Source organism: Mya arenaria, chromosome 10 (genome assembly GCF_026914265.1).
Source record: "Mya arenaria isolate MELC-2E11 chromosome 10, ASM2691426v1".
NCBI lineage: Eukaryota > Metazoa > Mollusca > Bivalvia > Myida > Myidae > Mya > Mya arenaria.
Genome location: NC_069131.1, coordinates 19,832,056 through 19,839,937, shown reverse-complemented (window position 1 = coordinate 19,839,937; position 7,882 = coordinate 19,832,056).

The window sequence follows — 7,882 nt, the reverse complement described above, 5'->3', positions numbered from 1 at the left end:
GTGCAACATTGGCGCGTTTACCATTCCAATAGCCAGGCTTGGGCGGCGGGTTATTGCGGTTGATGCGAATAAGGAAAATCTGAAAATGCTTGCGACGTCTCTGCATCTTGGAGGACTAGAGGAACGAGTAACTCTTCTATGGAACGGTGTATCAAATGAAACAAAATATGTACATCTTGTCCCAAGCAAAAGAAATGTTGGGGGTACACACATTAAACACTCTACCAACCAAAATCCATTCGACAAGGACAACACTATTATAACGATAAAATTAGATGATATGTTAACAACATGTGGTTCCAGGCCCTTTTTCATGAAAATGGACATCGAGTCGTACGAAGCATTGGCACTTCGGGGCGCTGCGAAATTCTTCCGAGAAATTGACATACGTTATATACTGATGGAATGGATGCATTTTATCAAAACAAATGATACTATGGGGGGTTCCTTTATAACTGACTTCCTTTCCGAGAATTCATTTCGCCCGTGTCGAGCCTATGACTTAAAGGAACTGGTGTTAGAAGACGCTTATTCAACATGGCCAAATGACATTTTGTGGATAAAGAAGTAAAATGATCAAAACTATTGGTGTTAAACTTAAAGGTCATTTTATGATGCTGCTTGTTTGATTGTTTACATTTTCGAGTTCAACATCAAAGTGAATACAAACAAATCTGTATATCAACAATGGAAATAAACGAATATGAGCTTAGGGAAAAGTGTTACCAAATGTTTGTAATGACGGACCGTAACAGATATCCGTTTTTGGTATCTTCATGGTACTATTTTCTTAAATCAGTTTATACAAGTGTTTTTTCATAAAGGATGTTTTTAATCAAACATATTGTAAACTTATGCATTACAATAATAATACTGGCTGGTCCACTTTGTTCACGTGACCCTCCATGGTACAACAATGACGTGAATCACTGAAATACATAAAATGATAAATCATTGAGATCCCAACAAGCACAATTTGCATAAGCGGTGCAATTTGTTACAAGCAGCCCTCTAAAGGTATAACGATTTTCATTTTGCTTAGTTTTCTTACATGACCTCTTAAACCATTGTTTGAATATTTCAATATATTTATACAACGTCAGGAAAAACCTAAAACCTGATTATGTGACTGTTATACTAAGTATAATGAATAACGTACATTTATGAAAAATTCAAATCTGTGTCTAGATCATACTAACAATATTTTATTATCTATTATTTTACAAATACGCATCGATACAAGTCAACCTTTCGAGAGGAAAGATATTCGTCAATTTTCACAGCCATTGTTTAGGTAGAAAAAAAAAAAAAAAATGCAATTTTGCGCATTAATTCTGAACGTTTGACCGTTCATGCTGATGGTCTCTGGCAATTGGAGTCATTCGGAATCGATGAGGCTTTCATTGAATAAACAAATCGACTTTTAAGACCGTATATTCTCATGGTGAGCGTCCTTCAATGATGAATGTTAACATGCTGATAATACTTCGACAGTTTACTTAAGGACGTGAATGACAAATTGTGTAATTTCTCACTGAAATGGCTCGGTTAATCTGCGTCTTCGTGCTGTAAAGTGCATTTGTATTTGAGCATTAAATTCAGATGTCTTGTAACAGGATAAACGTTGAAAATCCCAAAATATTAAGAAGATCGATTCTATTGAACACGTAAATCCTGGGTTTGTTTAAAATATTTATTGATCTATCTGTTTTGGATATACCATGGTTGTTTTATAAACTTAAGGTAAGATCAGTTACTTTTTGAATCTTTGAGACCAATTGCATACAAACAAAACCCTTTAGACCACTAAGCCGAATATATGACTTTATGCATACTTTCACACTTAAAAGTATGTGTACATGTAGGACAATAACAGCATTAAGACAGTGATAAGTCAAATTATACATGGTTATTATATATTATAAGTATCGATCATGTGTTTCCTTTACGGATAGAAAAATCCGACCAAAGGGCACGCGCGTAAGCCGGTAACGAGGCTTCATTTTTCTTCATATCTAAAATTATCAATTTGTGTCAAAAATGACGTAGAAAATGAACTTTTGTACAATTACACCAAAAAGCGCGTGCTGACGTACTAAAGCGCAGTAATTTTAAATAACTAAAAATCGCATTTTTTAACAATTATTTATTTTCAATTTTAATTAAATGTCTTGCATACATATATATTTCATTGCGCTTTATAGAAATTTCATAATATACTTTTTATAAACCATACAATAAAGGAAATAAGAAGTGGCACGTTGTAAGATGGGTTTATCCAGCACTGGTCACATGACCGGAAATACACGTCCGGTATGCAAGAATGAGACGGCAATATTTTCATTCTTAAAATAATTCCTGTTTTTATATCGGCTGATTTTGAAGTTAATTTCAATAGTTGGAAATAGCTAGTCATTTTTGTTTTCGTGAAAATGACGTCAATACTGTTTCAAAACCTTCAATCATCGACAAATGGCAAAACATGTCATTTGTCAATTATTTTGAACTTGTTTTGAACCTCATTTTGTGGAAGGAATATTTTTAAAGGATTTGATTAGAATGAAGTCGGAAAATTAAAAAATGAGACATCACAAATTGGTTTTTGAATGGCATTTGCTGTTTAAATAACGAGTCACTTGAAATTAAAATAGCAAACCTTTTCTCAAAACTCCTCGAGAACGTGATATTAAAAAAATAGCGAGTAACTTTTTTTATCCTGATGGCAGCTCGTTTGCTCTGTCTCGGAAGAGTAATTTGCTCTTTTTATTAACAGCTCGTAAAAGAGCTGGAGCCGCTGTTTTGCATCCGTGAACTTGTATAAAGAATACTGAAGAATAAACGTTTTAATTTCGTCAAACTTAGCCGTCAAATATCATTTCTCTTTAATGCGATGGCATCCATTCAATATACGCATAAAGACTGAGCGTCAAATATACATTGCATTATATATTCTGATGACCAAAAAGATGATCAGCCGCCGAACTGTTCCGTTCGTGCCGGAACCCGGGATTGAACCGGGGGCCTTTAGATCTTCAGTCTCCCAACTGAGCTATTCCGGCTGATAACAGTTAAGATAATATTATAAATTGGTATTATAAAACAGTCAATAACTCAATGAGGTAAATTAATGTGACAACCGTGCGTCTACTAAGCGTTTATTTGCGTTCATGTATGTTTATCTTTTTATGAAGGCTTGAAGGCTTGGTTTTATGTTGCTTTTATTTTTAATTATGTTTTCTTTTTTGTTCCCAGTTTTAATACAATGATGCTTTTTATTATGAAACTCTATGATCACACAGTTTTTAACCTTTTATTTTATAAGGCAGACTGTGTGTGATGTTCATAGTTTCAAACAATGACTGCATCGTACCTTTGAAAAGTTCTTGCATTAGGTGCTCTGAATTGTTTTCCTAGGTCTGCAGATAGAGTGGGATCTCTCATCATAGAAGTACTTGGGGTTTACCTATATGTTTATTATTATTTGTTTTATTGTTAAGTTTCCTCAAGTTAATGCCTACTTTGATAATATTTACTTTTTGCGTTTTATCTCTATTTTGGATTGTTGGGATAAGAGTGAGGTTTGTAAACATAAACTGGTTAAAACCCCCAGTAAATTTACATTTTACTGACCGTTATAAGGCGGTACCTAACACACCTTGATAATCATACCTAGTTTTTTTATATATAGTATGTATGCACTGTACTGCTTGTGGAGTTTTGAGCTGTTCTTCCATGTTTCTTGTTTGTTATTTTATGTTCTATGTCTTTGGCGTTTACCCAGTGCCATTAAACCGGGTTTATGTTTAAACTTTTTGCTACTGTACTTGTTTCTGTAGTTTTTCGCATTAATATTGAATCAAACTTTTCAAACTAGTATCAAAAATAATGCAGAGGATTAAACACATCAAACTTAGCTGTCAAATACTTTCTATAAAAATACAACGTACTTTAAAGTTTTTAAAGTTTACCGCATTGGCGATCTAAACGTCAAAATGTCATGGAAATTAGGCCTACGGCAATTTAATCCTACCGTGACAACTTGACATTAAAACATTGCATATCAAAACCGTACCTTCCTCCTTAAAGCAGCACCCGCTGTTCTCGCCAGTATATTTCGTTTATAATTACGAATAGTGAAATTATTGGAGGTTGATAGCTAAACTTGTTAACATAAATGATTCTTCGTTTTGAAGTTGTTGATCTATTGTTTTTTTTTTTATTGTTTGAACATTGCTATGATTGCGGCGAACACAGTCGGATATCTATCTTTGAATGTTTTACTTATTCATTTTAGGTTGTTGGCACTGTTGCTACGGCTGGAGTCATTCCGTTTGCATGTGATGTCAGTATCTGGTCGTTGCAAAGTTGTATCTTGTTTCGTTTGGGTTATATTTCAATACATGATTCATAGTTTGCAAATTGATGCCGGCTTTTGTTTGGCTTATATTTTAAAGTTTGTTCTTATTGTTTGTTTATGTTTGGACAAGTATGCGGTTGAATATTCATAATTAAGTGTTTACCCCATGTGAACTCCTGTTTAAATGACCGTTCCAATGTAGCAACTTTTGTTTTCTAATAAACATGTATGGTGAATGCGTGGTATTTCTGTGTTGTTTTATATGCGGTTTGTCTATGTTGTTTGGATGCGGTTTATCTGTGTCGTTTTGTATGCGGTGTGTCTATGTTGTTTGGATGTTGTATGTTCATGTGTGTCTCTCGTTTAGTGTATGTTAAGCTTTGACATTGTGTCTTTAAACGAGTTTATTGTATTTGCTGTGGCTTTTGAACTCGCTCCTGTCGTTTTCACTGCATCATTATGATTTAGACGTAAACTAAATTGTTTGTTTACTGTTTCCTGATTAACCCTTTTTTGCCCGACCCTAAACCTTTTTTTGCCTTGAGAAACATCTTTGTTTGTCATTTGTTTTTTTAAAAAGAAAAATGAAGTGTGTTCGGATTTTACCCATACAAGCCTTTAGTGATGCTTATATTGTATAATATATGTTCTTGAGCATTTAGTGAATAGTTTTTGGTAACAGAAAACTCTGAAGAAACAATTTGCCAAAAAAATAAATATCTTACCTACCCACCCCATTTCTAGAGTCATGAATCCGGAAACAAACATAGTATTTGTTACGCCTTATTCCATGGACAACATACTAAACATGTTAATAACAAGGTTAACAATTATTTTCTTAAGAGTATGATTAAATAAGTGCGCACCTGTTGCTTGTTTGGTTTTTGTTCAAAATAACGGTCAATCACATTTGGAGAGTGCCTGAAGATGACTTCGCCCTGAGATAACTTTACAATTTAGATGCGATAAAAAAGGTAAGTTAATTGAAGCTGAAGATGTTTAACTAACACTCTGGTGTACGTTCAACAGGGATGTCTTTGTTTCGTTGTGTTTATTATTTGAGTAAGTATAACAGTGTTACGTTAATGGTACCACTTACCACGGATAAACTAATGTCGCTTATTTGTCTATACAATGATTGTGACGATATATGGATCTCGGAAAGGATTCTTAAAGATCACACATTGGAGTATACAAATGTTAAAACAATGTGGACACTCATGAAACCGGTCGAGGACATGGCCTTTCTTGACCTCGGTTGCAAAACTGGTGCATTAACTATTCTTGGTAGGCTGACGGAAAACGTAACACTTATATGGAACGGTGTGTCTAATGAAACGTCATATGTATATCTTGTCCCAAACGAAAACAATATTGGTGGTTAAAATAGAGCTATCTCTGATATGAAAAGTCCAAAAGACGAGGGCAACAGTATTATAACAATAAGATAAAATGATATGTTAAGAACAGTTAGTTCAAGTACATTGTTCATACAAATGGACATCGAGCAACACGAAGCGATGGATCTTCAGGGCGCTGCGAAATTATTTTAAGACATTGAAATACGTTATGTACTGATGTTGTAGGTGCTCTTTTAAAAAAAATCAATGATACACAGGATAGTGTGTTTACCATTGACTTTTTGCCAAGAATCAATTCCTCCCGTTTCTTGTCGGTTACTTAAAGGGACTGATGATTGAAGACGCATATCCAACATGGCCAGCAAACGTAAAGCAATGAACTGGGTTGCAGTCATAGCGTTTAACTGAACAGTAACGTTGTCTTGTTATCTGATGTAAAATACTGTCTACTATTGTGACAGCGTAGATTATTAAGGTTTCATCTTTAACTATTCATATTCTCGTTCTTTCCGCAGTTCTGATCCTTTGATCATGCTTTTTGTGATATTTGTTAACAACCAAATAGGTTGCCACCGTTTTCTTTTAAACCTCGATTTCTGTTTAGAGATCGCACACAACTACAATGTTTTGCATGGCGGCAGGTGCAAATTTTCTTCCTGCAGAAATATTGGATAATTTGGACACTTCGTTTACTGGGTGCATCCAGGTCTTGTTCAGTAATATCTTCTACTCTTAACTCTGGTTGTCTATTATATTTTTTGTACTCACTTCGTACACACCATCTTCCGTGTATTCACTGGAGACACATGGTTCCGTTGGAGTGTCTTCACCTTTACTTTAACGGTACTTCTCCAGCTGTGTTGATATTGCTATTGACTAATCGCTGAAAGCGTACCTTAATTATGCATATTTGTTCGCTTAGTTAATGCCAGTGTCACATGGTATATTGTCAATGATGTAAAGCATGCAGACAGGGCAACATACATTAAACGGGTCCGGGCAACAGACACTGAACGGGTCAGAACAACATACACTATACGGGTCAGAACAACGGACCATAAACGGGTAAGAACAACAGACATTAAACGGGTCAGGGCAACAGACATTAAACGGGTCAGGGCAACAGACACTGAACGGGTCAGAACAACATACACTATACGGGTCAGTACAACAGACAAAATACGGGTCAGTACAACATACACAATACGGGTCAGTACAACCGACACAATACGGTCAGAACAACAAACACTGAACGGGTCAGTACAACAGACACAATACGGGTCAGTACAACAGACACAAAACACAGGTCAGAACAATATACATCATACGGGTCAGAAAAACAGACACTGAACGGGTCAGAACAACAGACACTATACGGGTCAGTACAACAGACACTGAACGGGTCAGGACAACAAACACTGAACGGGTCAGGACAACAGACACTGAACGGGTAAGGACAACAGACACTGAACGGGTTAGGATAACATACATTGAACGGGTTAGGACAACAGACACTGAACGGGTTAGGACAACAGACACAGAACGTGTTAGGACAACAAATACTAAACAGGTCAGGACAACATACACTATACGGGTCAGAACAACAGACACAATACGGGTCAGTACAATAGACACAATACGGGTCAGAACAACATACACTAAACGTGACCGGACAACAGACACAATACGGGTCAGTACAACAGACACAATACGGGTCAGAACAATAGACACTGAAGGTGTCAGGACATCATACACTGAACGGGTTAGGACAATAAACACTGAACGGGTCAGAACAACATACACTATACGGGTCAGTACAACAGACACTGAACGGGTCAGGACAACAAACACTGAACGGGTCAGGACAACAGACACTGAACGGGTCAGGGCAACAGACATTAAATTGGTCAGGGCAACAGACATTAAACGGGTCAGGGCAACAGACACTGAACGGGTCAGGGCAACAGACACTGAACGGGTCAGGACAACAGACACTGAACGGGTCAGGACAACATACATTAAACGGGTCAGGGCAACAGACACTGAAAGGGTCAGTGCAACAGACACTATACGGGTCAGTACAACAGACACAATACGGGTCAGGACAACAGACACAATACGAGTCAGAACAACATACATTTAAGGGGTCAGAACAACAGACACA